At 34.7% G+C, this 14,073-nt stretch overlaps 2 long non-coding RNA genes across 4 annotated transcripts in view; one reads left to right on the top strand and one right to left on the bottom strand.

Annotated features, from left to right (window-relative positions):
• Positions 1-14,073, top strand: part of LOC138922139 (uncharacterized) — an 85,198-nt gene that overhangs the window by 3,782 nt on the left and 67,343 nt on the right. Inside the window, exon 3 of the long non-coding RNA XR_011435215.1 lies at positions 12,906-12,992. This is a non-coding gene — a long non-coding RNA (uncharacterized lncRNA). The remainder of the gene's footprint in view (positions 1-12,905; positions 12,993-14,073) is intronic.
• LOC111769009 (uncharacterized) overlaps positions 8,236-14,073 on the bottom strand; it is a 62,011-nt gene continuing 56,173 nt past the window's right edge. For 2 of the 3 annotated variants that reach the window (XR_011435216.1, XR_011435218.1), the window contains exon 3: positions 8,236-9,342. This is a non-coding gene — a long non-coding RNA (uncharacterized lncRNA). The remainder of the gene's footprint in view (positions 9,343-14,073) is intronic. The other variant, XR_011435217.1, reaches the window with a different exon arrangement.

Below are 14,073 nucleotides of genomic sequence, written 5' to 3' on the forward strand. Positions count from 1 at the left end.
CTCTAATTCAGATTAGTTATTATTTCTTTAACCTATTAGGCAAAACTATAATCCATTCTCCATCCAAATTTCTCCTTATCAGGTTAGATGGAAAAACTTGCCTTAGTCTCATTCATTCCAGTGTCTGTCTAACCTTCATTACCCATGTGTCATTCACTTTGCTTTTCACAGATGCTAATTTAATACCTGTTTTCATTAACTACTGTTTTCCTTGAGCCAGTTTTTACAATGATTTTAAAGGCGACTAGAAGCAAAAAGGAGATGAAATATGAATTCTAATAATATGCACTACTTATTGAAAAATTAAGTAATTCAAAGTAAAATTGTACCTATAGCAACACCCCAACATTCTTCCAAATGATTTTCTGTAGTTTATAGTTGAAGAAAGAAAAATAGCCTCAAGAATTTGGTAAGCAATAGCAAAGATATTATTCAAACGTAAAGGAGTAAAGATATTTTTAGAATTCTGTTGCATATTAAATACAAATTTTTTTCCTGCTCTTCTTCATTTCTCCTTAATCATAAAGTCTGATTACATTCTATTTTTATCTCATAGGAACTTTTTTCCATTTTTCACATTTATTATCACAGTGTTTTGCCATTAGATTAGGTTATTGTGCCCTTGGTCATTGGGCAGGTTCTTCCTGTTCTTGAGAATACAATTCAGAAGACGAAAGGCCCATCTGCTTCCCTTTATTTCTTGCTAGATGCACTGCATTTGGAATTCCAGATGTCTCCACAACATCTATTATCTTTTTGGCTGTCAGCGTTTTTTGCCGTGAATATTATTCCACAGGGAAATATTGCAATTCTTGTGTTTTACTTTTCTTTGTATTATTTACTACCTCTTTTCTTCAGCTAAGTTTGTCACCGAGCATTCAGCGTCATCTATCATAGGACGAAAGACATAGACATTAAGCAGCAGCTTTCATTCTAGGAAAGAAAATTTGATTCCTGGAGCCATAATCAAGTTGCTGTTTTTGTTGAAATTTTCTTTCACTAAAATTATTTATTAAATTGCACAGTACAGTGGGCTAAAAATCAGTAGACCTGGATCCAAGTTATAATTTTGCCACTAGCTTGCTATGTGATATTGGACAGAGTCATTAAGCTCCACAAATTTCTGATTTCTCATCCATAAAATTAAAAAGCTGATATGGTGGGGGGAAAGTACATCTATATATATATAGATACATATATATATCTATATATCTATATCTATATCTATATAGATATATAGATATATATACACTTTTTTTTAGTTTAAATATCCTTTTACTGAAGGAAATACACTTTAAATTGTAAATGTCTTTGTTTGAATATAGTGATAAGTGTCAACCAATCAAAAAACTTATTTAACCAAGTATTTCATGCTCATATTGTATTAATGAAGCCACATGAACAGTGCGAGATGTATCTTGAATAGCTCACAGAACATAAAATCTCATGAAGAAGAGAAATCAACCTAATTGTAACAAAAGACTGTGCATATTAATTGACAAAATATATTGTTTAAAATTGAAAGTACCAGGTGTTCAGAGGAAAGAGCAAATGTTGTGGGCTAGGATAAGCTAAGAAATAACTTACAGAGAATAAATTTCTTTAAGGTAGATGCAAACCACGTGAAGAAATTTAATAAGTGACAGAGTTTACAATTTACTTGTAATAGGTTTCACCTATTGTTGTGGTAATTCTAATTATAAATCTGTGGACACAGCAATAAGCAGACATCATTTTTCATATGTAAGTGGTGATTTACAATAAAATGTAATATTTCATTTTAATTTATATGATAAAACTTTCCATAATGTAATAAATAATATAAAAAGAAATTCTCTGATTTGAGAAATGCTTTAAAATCAGTCCCTGTATATCAGAATCTGAAATACATAATGGAATAATTGTAATCCTGAAGGATCTCAGTCACTGTCAACTTCTAGACATTAAATATCTGAATTTGGCATTTGACCTAGCAGGAGTATCACTTGCAAAATAGTAGATATTTATTGGTTATTGTAAGGTGCACTACTTTCAGTCTCATAAGAGGCTGATCACGATAGTAGCCAGGAGACTAGGTCTCCTCCTGATGTAGGCAGAGGTCTGGAAAGTCTGGGTAGTTATATGCAAAGTATGCTGGCATCTGGGTTCAAAGCAAATTCTGATCTGGATTGAGAACGATCACTGGTACTCAGCTTGATTTATCTTCACTTTGGCTTACTACTAAACAAAAAATTAACAAAAGAAAGAATACACCAAGTAAGGACACCAGTATGTGAAAATCTTCCTTGAGTCCTTCCAAGTTCCCACAACGTTGGAGCTGCACAGAGAGATGTGACCACAATTCAGAGCAGCCAATCATCCCTCACTGTATTGCCTTTGATAACGCAAGATTTGAGAAAATCCTCAAACATACTGGATCTGATACAGTACCTGCTTTTAAAAAAATAGATGGCTTATTACAAATAAATATTTTATAAACAATAAACCTTGAAATGAAATTTATATATAAAATACCCCCACTTATATGCATATATCCCAAAATCCATATTTCAAATATAATAAAAGGGGAAAATAAATAAATTGAATGAAACTATATGCATTGTCTGCTCTGAAAAGGTAAAACTTAGTTCAGGTATGATTAATAATATATATCAGTATAAGATAAATTTTCTCAGCAAATTAAAGTTTCGTACCTTCAAATAATAGAAAATGAATGTAAAATATATGAACTCTCTGCAAGCCACAGAATATAGTAGTGTACACAATAATCGTTCACCCCAGAATCTTCCCCTTGGCTCAGTGTGGACACAAGCTCGGTATTGGTAGAACTTTGTAAACAAGCACAACACAATGTGAACGAGAGTTATCTGTCTGTGCATCACATCATCTCATGAGAAGTCTCCAACGGCTTTTCCACCTGAATCTTCTGATGATGCTGACAACCCTCTACCCTCATTTCCACAATTAAATGCCACTGACCTTCTCAAACTTTCCAACAAACTACCTTTACCATTTTCCATAAAACATAAAAACTTCTACTTGTTATGGTACATCTGTTTTGTTAGGAATACAGTATATTTTTTAAATCATGTTAGTGTTTTATTATTATTGTTACTGCTTTTTCTAGTGTTCTTGTAACAATGTCCCATAACGTTTGGTTAGTCTTTTCCTAACCCAATCTTCCCCAAAGCTCTGATACAATACAGAACTACAAAGAACTACAAAGCCATACAGAACTGAATTGGAGGACAATCTACCTCTTAGGCCACCAGGAAATCATGTGGGAACCCAGACTTGCCAATGCCACAGCTGCAACTTCCTCTCATCATCCAGGAAGTTAGACAGTGGACATCCACATGTGTTACCTAGATTGAGAAACCATATTGGAAAACCAAGAAGCCAGCATCAACACCAAACTACTTCTTGTCATTAAAGACATTGGAGTATAGATATTGCAGTGTACTGCAGAGAACTCTCATTTGCACAACCATACTTGTCATCAGAATAAGACAAAAAGGGAGAGCAAAATGCTCTCCACCTTCCTTCTCACTTTTACATCTCACCCAAGTGCAAATGATATGAGAACCTAGTACCAGCTAGAAAATCAACAATGGGCCAATCTGTGATACGTAGCCTTTGAATTCCCATCTCCTCAAACTAAAAGGAAAGAAACAAAAGCTGAAGGAGACAAACCATAGCATGCAGCACAATATGTAAAAGGTTGAACTTGACTGCATTGGAAGACGAAACTGAGTAATCAGATCCTTGTATCTGTTTTTAGTAAGTTTGTATTTAAGTGATATCTAAAGACAGAAGCCATTTCATCCAACACATGTTCTCACAAGTAGGACCCTAATTAGAAGTGTTGTGTCAATAAATACCTATTTTATAAAATGAGATAGAATTCCTGAGAGAAACAGAATTCCACCAAGCAGTTATCAAGGCACAATTCACGTTTTAGCAGCAGCGTAACAAGGGTGAAGTGGCAGGGATGTCTGCCGGCCATGCCGGCAATAAACATGTGCATTGTCTATTAATGGCCTTTAAATTATAATAAAAGAAGACTGAAGAGCCTGTTTGTTTTTCCTTAACCTCAGTACCAGCAATTCTAAATAAAATCAGAGGTAAAATGTAGTTCCTGCAAAATTCTTTCCTGGTCTAAGTTCTCAACAATTTTTATGGTTACAGGTGAGGTTTATTTACATACATGTAAACTTCAAATTACTGCATTTTTGTTACTTTTCTTTTGATAAATATTATTCTATTTAGAAGTGAATTTGGAGAACTCTCAGCTGTAGTTAGCCCCTAACACAACCACACACTCAGCCACATGGATGTGTTTCAGGAGCAGGTTTGTAACTGGTTGGATCCTTGTGCAGTTCCTGTCTCCAATCCTGTAGGACTACAGGTTCCTACATTTAAGCAGTAGATTTGAAAAAAAAACAGTGATAGCACAGTAACTGTAAACACGAAGAAAAAGAACTATGTTACTGCCACTTTGATATTCTATATGATTGCGTGGAGTATTTATTTGTGTTAGAAATGTAAAACCCCAAGGTTATTCAATCTTTTGTGGCATCTTTATTGCCATTACATTTCACTTTCAATTGCTACCATCAAGTCCTCTCATAAATCACATGAAAGTGGACATGAGCAGTCAAGTACAGAACCATTAGAATTTCTTTTAAAGTAGTATATTCTCTGACTTGTTTTATTAACATTTTTATAATGATAATTCATATTGGTTATAAAAATAATAAAGGCATGCTGAGTATCCTAGGTTTCACAAGATAGTCTGTAAAAATTCACTTAGAAATCAACTTATTCCAGTTACAGTGCAAATTTGCTCTCTAATCATATATCTTTTGCCTGAGAGGATTTTCAGTTAAATCAGTTATCGGAGAATTAGCCTAAAAACCTGATAAAGTTACAATTCATAACTAAAACTAAAGGAGAATAGAAAGCATTAAAGAATGAGTGACTGAAGTCTTTCATTTTTTCCTTTACTCAATCCTGATTATTTTGTCAGCATTTAAATGAGGACAGAGCAGAGCCTAATATATGTCTGAGTTTTGATTTTTCTCATTGTCTGCCTTCCAGTATCGCATTTTAAAAGATAAGTTCTACAAGTATAAACCACTGAATATCCAAGGGTATTTTCCAGGATCTCTGAGTATGTCTGAAACAATCTAAGTGTGCATTTTTATATAAAATAATCAACATATTATTCTATCTAAAATAAAATGATTCATCATGACTACATAATCTTACCAATTATTCAGAACTCAGAATTATGTTGATGTGCATATGATTACTGCTACCTCTCAGGGAATAAAGATAATCAGATTTGCCTAGAAAACTCCACAGTCCTTTGTGACAAAGCTCTGTATTCTGTGTTTACCCAAAAATCATATTGCTATCTCAAACATGATCTTAGTCACATTTATTAGTTTTAGTGTATTTTTTAATTTCAATCATAGTTTTCATTTTCAAATTCAATTTTTTGGCATGCTTTGGAAAAGGCAGATTGCTTATTTTTTTTTTTGATATGGGTGAGAAAAACTGATATCCCTCACCGTAGTGTAAGACATGATTGTTAGGGTAATTATTTTCAAATAGTTATAATTGATGGGACGTAGATTTTATTGTTAAGAAATATATTCCATTTGTCTCATTTATGACTAGGTCTTGGAGAGAAAGTTTCTCCACTGTACAATTTTAACACTGCAAATGAATTAGCTTAATTTCTCCTTGATAATGAAAAGCTTGCTCTATACATTTCTGTGCCTGGAAGACTGTAGAGAATTCTTCTCCTGTCAAATTTTTCCTGCCCCTGAGCTGGTATTATATATGTCAGGCAATCCAGGACCATCTTTTCTTTTGTGTAGGCAGCAGTATCTAGGATTTATGGCAGCTACTCCCTCCCGCTAGGAGAGTGGAGAATAAGACTCAATATGTTTTAAAATCCAGTATAAATCAAAATTGGTGAAAGGTAAACTTGAAAAAATTCTGTGCTTTTACAAAAACACCCAAACATTTGTGAGGATTTCTCTTTATACCTTCACCAGATGGTGGTGAGCAGTAATGAGAGGAAAGAAAATTACAATCCATAATTACAAGTGACTTCATAGATCTCATCATTAGTGACAGCTGAGGTACCTGAATGCATTTTGATGTGATTTGGAGCAAATCAACTTTCCTCTCTCTGGCAATTTTTTTTTTTTTACACAAAAGCAGTAACTTTGAACAAGAGATGCAGTTGTGTGGAAAGTCTATGAGCTTTGATGTCTGCGGCCTCTATCCAAATTCCGGGTGAATTACATCCTTACTTATGATACTTAGTACAGGTTACTCAGCTTCTCAGATCAGTGACCCCCATCTCCATCTCTTGGGTATTGCTATATATCTAAGCATTTCCATTATGGAGGAAAAAAAATCCCAATATCCTAATATTACTACTGCCGCCACAGTTTTCCTCAGAAGGTATACCACACTCACAAACATTATTTTTGCAAAGATAATCCCAAGAAGAGATCTAACTTCTGAACTTGAACCACACAAGGGTAACAATGGAGGAAGAGTTCCATCCACATTCTCTCTGCATAAGGCCTCCTGTTGTTAGAGATTCCAGCACAGTTCCTCTTTGGAAATGTATGTCTTTATGAAGCAATTGGGGTTAAATATATATCCATCCACATTAAAACTGAATTTTCTCTTTGTATTTTTTATGGTCCCCACATTTCTATCCTAGGGCATAATATAGTGTCAGATCTCTTCTCTGCTCTAATTGCATAAGAATTCAGTGTTTTATTAAGTGACTTTATGGTAGGTTATGTCAAGTTCATAAGACACCCTATCTAGCAAGGAATATGGCATGCAATTGTAAATGGTAGCAATTATTGATAAATTATAATGGTTTATGTTTTCTAATATCAGATTAATAATTGATACTATTTTTAGTCATATTTCTACTGTATAATATTTGTAGTATTTTCTACTGTGTTGAACAATATTAGTAACATTTAATCATGTTGATTACAGAAACTCCCACTTTAGTAAAATTGAATAGAATTCAATTTTATTGAAATTTTAATAAATCCTATGATTTTACCTGTACTACTATATTTTAAGGTGAAACGTGCAATCCAATCAATTGCATGTATTCACTAATTTGACCATTTATCCAACAAACATAACTCTGAATCTAACTTTTCCAAATCTTGTGTAGGACAGTTATGTTGCAGGGAAACAATAATAAGAGCTTGTAATACAGTGCAATATCTTACACTATCTATTTATTATTGTCTTCATTTAAAAAAATATTTTAACAATCTCATATTCAAATGAATATCTCCTTTCTTTGTCTCCTTAAAATTGAAATTTTGATATTTTCTAACCATTGCTCTGTTATTTCTTGACACTTTCAGCCATTCATCAAAGTCCCCTAGAGCAGATATTAGCAGTAGAGAGAACCTGGAAGTCATGACATTGTAGTAGCAATAGCACGCCTGGCACCCACATCTTGGTTTCTAATACTTATCTCCAGTAACAGGAACCAGGGCTCCTTGGAGAAATGGCTGATTTTAGGACTGAGGCAGGAATTAGACAATTCTCTCCTAATTGAGCTATAGATTCAATACAATCCCAGTCAATATTAAGCAATCTTTCTTTTTTTGGAGCTATTGGCAAGTTGATTCCAAAATTCATATGTAAAGGCTAAGTTCCTAGAGCAGACAATGTAACATTTTAAAAGAAGTGCAAAGTTAGAAGAGAACACTACTTTATTTCAAGATTTATTTGGGGAGCCCAAAAAGAGCCATTAAGTGTTATTTACTGTAAAATCACTCCTTTTCCTGGGCTTCAGACTGATGCAGTTTCAGAACGGCTCTTAAATGTGTGGGGGTATGAGATGAGGTATTTTTATCTTTGTTGAAAAGCATAAAACATTTAGGATTGTGTCCGTGTATCATTGACTGACATTTATATTTCAATTTAAATTAGCTGGCATTAGATATTTGTTTTCCATGCTCATGTGTTATTATAATTATCTGCATTATCTTCCTTAGGTTTATTTTCATGCCTGAACTCTGTGAAAAATTAAGTCTGCAGCTTTGTTTTCTTTAAAGGTTGTGCTGCTTTTATCTGTAAAAATTCATGAAGTGATTGAATATATAGTACAGAACAATTCCTTCCTTTGCATAAAACGTATTTGAACCTAAGAGTAAATGTATTCTTCAGAACAAGTATATTTCAAATTTATTCAAACCTTTGAGTACATTTATATGCAGAATTAGACATAGTTATATAGATACATGGGCAAATTGCTCTAGATTAACAAATATAATATCCATCAGAAAACTATACTTTCTGATTCTAAAAATTCATCTCAACCCATACAATTTGAAATATGGCACCTATCGTATCATATATTTCTGTGCTGTTCTTTTAATGATCATCAAGGCACTAGGAGTACTGAAATATGATTTTTAACTTGAAAAAATTATATCAATCATGAAGAGACCAATGTGTCTACAGTGTTAGAAGAAACATGTTTTCAACCCAAAACCTGGAGGTACTCAGAGCATGTAGATCAGCCTTCTTGGGCATTTCCATAAGAGAATTGTTTTCAGAGCATTTATTTACTCATTTAACACATCTTTAACAAGTACTTATTTTGTATACATGGACAATGCTTCTGACACCAGAAGAGTTTTGCCTTTTAAGAGTTCATAGTGTAACAAAATATACATCAGATACTTTAAAGTTCACAAAGTTGCATGCATTTTTTCAGTTTTATTGTCAATTACAGAATGATATTATCTCTGTAAATAAGAGGACTGAAAATCATCATGTTTCAACGAGAAGTAAATGAAGTAAAACAAGTCTACATCCCTTAAATTTCAATATGGAACTCTAGTGGGTTAAACTATACTATGGGGTTATAATCTCCAAGTCTGGAACTAGTGCTCTGTTTAGGAAGAAAGTGACCTATCTATCTAGGGCAGGTTGGTTGAGAGAAGAATTTAAAAAACGTTTTCCTGAAGCTTCAATTTCTTTTTCTGGCCTATTCTAGAAGAGGAAACTTGAACAGTTTGAAATCTCTCTTCTTCATTACTCAACAATGTTCTCTTCCCTCAGTTTCTTCTGATGATCAGAAGGACTCGATTCTCCATCCCAGTGGTATCTAAACGGCTGCTCACTCATGTTCAATGGGTCCCCCGGACAGCATCTGTCTTCTTCCCTTCTCTTTGGCCTTTTAAAAATCTTTTTCTCCAAATTGCTCACACTCAACCTCTTCTCGTCATGTTGTTAGTCTTTCAGCTACATCAGATTTATTGAATCCTGGAGTGCAAGAAGGGAAAGAGAGAAAGTGGCTTTTAGAGTTTTCTGCCCACTGTGTGTAATAACTGCAAGATAATAAGATCTTTCACACTCATCAGGTTAGCATTTCTGTGGGCCTCTCCTGTTCTACGCCACACCAAAAGAGTATTCATCAGTTACTGTTTCGCCACATACATAGAAATCATTTACTTATTTTAGTGGGAGATTATTTAGTAAAGAAAATCAAATGTTTACACCACCATTAGTATGTGTCACAGAGAAACTGACCTTTCAGAAAATCATGAAAGACTAGAATCACAGGAAGCCACCCCTGAAAATCTCAGCTGCATTTTAGCAGTAAAGTAGATGATTGGCATCAACTTTTCAGAGAGCTCATGCGAAAAGCTGCATCTGCCATTTACACATTGTCTGTGTACCGTCATTTAGGTAAAATAATGTTTTTTCCTTCTTTTTCACGTAAGTTTTACCACTCTCAAGGAGAAGAGATCACAAAAGGGCGAGGCTAGCAGGATGTCAGCATCATCGGGATCTATTTTAGAGGATGTCTACCCCAGATAGATTTCAGGATGGCTTTTAATTGATTCCATTCATTATTTATTCACTTGCACTTGGAGTTGTGTTCATAGATCTTAAGCTGCAATGTTTTGTTTTTGTTTTTGATATATTACAAACCAATTTGAGCATCTAATAAATTTGGAACACAGTGGATTATTTGGAGCCATAAGTAATATCATCAGGTCAGTTTCAATTGCGCTATCTTTCAGTTTGTTGAAGCCACTGAACTGCAGTTAAAATGCCTCTTTTTAGCTTTACATTCAGCCCAGTGTACATTCCAAACATCAGCTGTAGACAACAAGATGGACTTTGCTGGTGCTATGGCACATCATATCTAGGGCCAACTCCTAACCACTCTAGAACTTTAAAAATGTTGCAGCAGCCATGTTTCTCTTGGGCTGCTCAGAGCTCTTTACAATAATTCAAATTATATTTCCAGTTTCTGGCAGGTATTTAAGGAGCTTAGAAGTCATCACTGTGTCCTAACATCAAGTATAGAGCTTGACAAACCAAAAAATCAACTACTCTTTTCTTAGATCTGTTAGAAAATTAGGTCACAGAGCAAAGCACTGCTCCCCAAATTGGAGAGATAAGCAGGCAGATACAAAAAGTGGAGCTGAGAACCCCATACAAAAACCACCACAGAAACCAGGATCAGAGTAAGAAAACCTGGGCTGTAATTGATGAATTGCTGGAGGCTCAGAGTAGTCAAGTCTGAGAATTAAAAACTGCTTGGGACCCAGTCAGAAGGCAGGCTTCACACTTTTGAGAGTTTTACCTCCAGAACCTCTACCAGGTTTGCAGTGAAGATGGAGAAAAACCTCCTCTGGCTTTTAACTGGGAGAGGAGAAAAGTAACCAACTTGAAATATGCTGCAGCATTCTGTTTTCTTAACGAGGCCTATACTCAAGAGAAACTATTTTATCACAGCCTAAAATGCTGAGGCTTTATCAGAGCCTAACCAACCTGGGGCATGGGAAATACCCAACTCCAGCCCCCTCAAGCCATCATGTTCCTTCTAAAGGGGTGAGGAAAAGAAAAAGAAGAACTGAGTAACACTAGTGAAGTTCACAGTCCAGGTCACTGGACTGAGACCTAACCGTAGGTCTACAGACCTCTTCCCCTGGCCCTGCACCTTACCACTACACTACTAAGCCCTATTCACTGCTCTTCCTTTCAATCTGTATATCGTGCGTGTATTTCAAGGAAAAATTGTAAGGCATAATAAAAGGAAAAACGCACAGTTTGAAGAGACATAGCAAGCATCAGGACTAGAGCTAGATATGGCAGAGATATTGGAATTGTCAGATCATGAACTTAAAACAACTATGATTAATATGTTACTGGCTCTAATGGAAAAAGTAGATAACATGCAAGAACGCATGGATAATGCAAGGAGAGAAATGGAAATTCTAAGAAAGAATCGAAAAGAAATGCTAGAGATAAAAGAGAAAAACACTATAATATAAATGAGGAACGCTTTTGATGGATTCATTAGTAGACTGGACATAGTCAAAGGAAGAATCTCTGAGCTTGAGGGTGTTAAAACAGAAACTTCCACAATTGAAAAGCAAATAGAAAACAAGACTGAAAAAAACAAGAGAATATCCAAAAACTGTGGGGAAACCACAAAAAGTGTAATATACGTATAATGTGACAACAGAAGAAGAAAGAAAGGAACAGACGTAATATTTGAAGTAATAATGACTGAAAATTTCCCCCAAATTAATGACAGACACCAAACCAGAGATCCACAAAGCTCAGAGAATATCAGGCAGGATAAACGTCAAAGAAACTGCACTTTAACATATCATATTCAAACTGCAAATAAAGAAAATTAAAGAAAAAATCTACATTAAAGATAAAGAAGAATCTTGAAAGAAGCCAAAGGAGAAAAAAAAACCATGTTACCTATAGAGGAGCAAACATAAGAATTACATCCAACTTCTTACAAACTGTGCAAGCAAGGAGTGAAATATTTTAAGTGTTATGAGAAAAAAATCACCAATTTAGAATTCTCTTATTGTCTGAAGATTTCCTTGAAAAGTAAAGGATAAATATTTTCTTGAACAAAATTGAAGGAATTTGTTGCCAATAGACCAGCCTTGCAAGAAATGTTAAAAGTTCTTCAAAGAAAAGGAAAGTTAGATAGGTCAGAAACTTGAATTTATGTAAAAAAAGGAAGAGCACTAGAGAAGGAATAAGTGGAGATAAAATAAAATATTTTATTTTTCTTAATGGATCTAATAGATAACAGTTTGTTCAAACTAGTAGCAACAATGTATGCAACGATTATAAGTGAATTAAATGGCAGCAATGATACAAAGTATGGGAAGGAGGAATTAGGAATATTTTGTTATCATAGGGTACTTTTCCCACCCATATAATGGGATAGTGTTGAAAGTGGACTTGGATTAGCCATATGTGTATATTACAAACTGTAGGGCAACCACTGAAAAAAAGTGAAAAAAGAGGAATAATTGATGTGATAAGAAAGGCGAGAAATAGAATCATTTAAAATGCTCACTTAAAATTAGAAAAGGCAGAAAAATAGTAGAAGACAAGAATAGGAAGAAACAATAAGAGCAACAAACATAAAACAGTAACAAAATGGTTAATATCTGTCCAATTGTATCAATAATCACTATAAACATTAACAGTCTAAATACACCGACTGAAAGACAGAGATTGCCAGAATAGAACAAAAACAAAATCCAACTATACGCTGTCTAGAAGAAACCCACTTTAACTATAGAGACACATACAGACTAAAGATAAGGGGATAAAAAAACGTATTTCATACCACAACTTGGAATATGTAAAGAAGTTTAATCTATCCCTAAGTTAATATATTCTTTCTCGTAAGTAGCCACATCTCAACAATAATATGGGAGGGTTCAGAGAGGGAATTTTTATTCCTAACTGTTTAAAAGTTTAGAATAACATTTTTTAAATAGTTCAATAGGTAGTTTTAATAAAGAAAAATATTTTCTTTTTTTCTTCTGTAGTTCACTTGGCTGTGCTTCTCTTTCCAAGGAAATGCAACGGAGTTCTAACATCGGCATTCAAAGGGCTGGTCATTTGCTGGTCCTTAGGTATGCACAGGCTGGTTTCTAATATCAGACTTTAAAACCAATTGTCCTTAAGGCATAAGCTTTTGTAATTCTTTTGGGGTGTGCTTGATGTTTGTTAAATTTTTGCTCGGACAGTGCCCAGTAGCAGACTTTAAATGATTCAGAATCACCTTAGCTTCCACTGGATGAGTATTGCTAACATTTTGCCATCTCTTTCAAAAAGCTGGCAGGCCCAGTGTTGTTCCATTCTCAACTTTTCCCACAGGATCAAATTATATTGCCGTGCTTGGCATATGGTAAGCCTATCAGCTCTCATCTCAATATATATAGCCCATCCCTGCCTGACCCTCAGACTCCACTTCTATTGTTATACTCCAGAGGAACAGAACAGATATCTCTTTGCCCTCACATTATCCTCTTATCCAGTGAATTCTCCTTCTCAACATGCTGAGAAGTGACCTAGGTCTACAGTTTTTATTTCTTTGTTCTCTTACCTCTTACAAAAATATTTTTCCCCATCCAGGAGTAGATGATAGATAACTTTTCTTACATCCTAGTTTCCTCCTTCCTAATTTTAGCTTAGGGTTTTGTTTTTTTTTTTAAAGATTGGTACCTGAGCTAGGATCTGTTGCCAATCTTCTTTTTTTTCTTCTTCCTCTCCCCAAAGCCCCCCAGTACATAGTTGTATGTTCTACCTGTAGGTCCTTCAGGTTGTGCTATGTGAGACGCTGCCTCAGCATGGCGCCAGGATCTGAACCAGAGAAACCCTGGGCTGCCAAAGCAGAGCGTGAGACCCCCAGCTTAGGTATTTTATCTAAATATTAGGTGGACCCTCTTGTATAAGTTCCCCAGATTTGCTTATTAATAAGTTAAGTTGCTAGTTAGTAGCTTGCAAAACTAGAAAAATCTTTCATAATCCTATTTTCAGTCTCAAAAATTGAGCATCAGTTACATGTTTATCTCTGCACCAACTCTGCCATAAACTATATTATCATTCCATACATATCATCCTCATTTCCCACCCTTAAACCATTCCAGACATATGAATTCCTAGGATACGCTACCAAAGAAAACAATTATTTCCATCAAAATTTTATTAGAA

This window comes from Equus caballus, unplaced genomic scaffold, assembly GCF_041296265.1.
Source record: "Equus caballus isolate H_3958 breed thoroughbred unplaced genomic scaffold, TB-T2T haplotype2-0000490, whole genome shotgun sequence".
In the NCBI taxonomy this organism is placed as follows: Eukaryota; Metazoa; Chordata; class Mammalia; order Perissodactyla; family Equidae; genus Equus; species Equus caballus.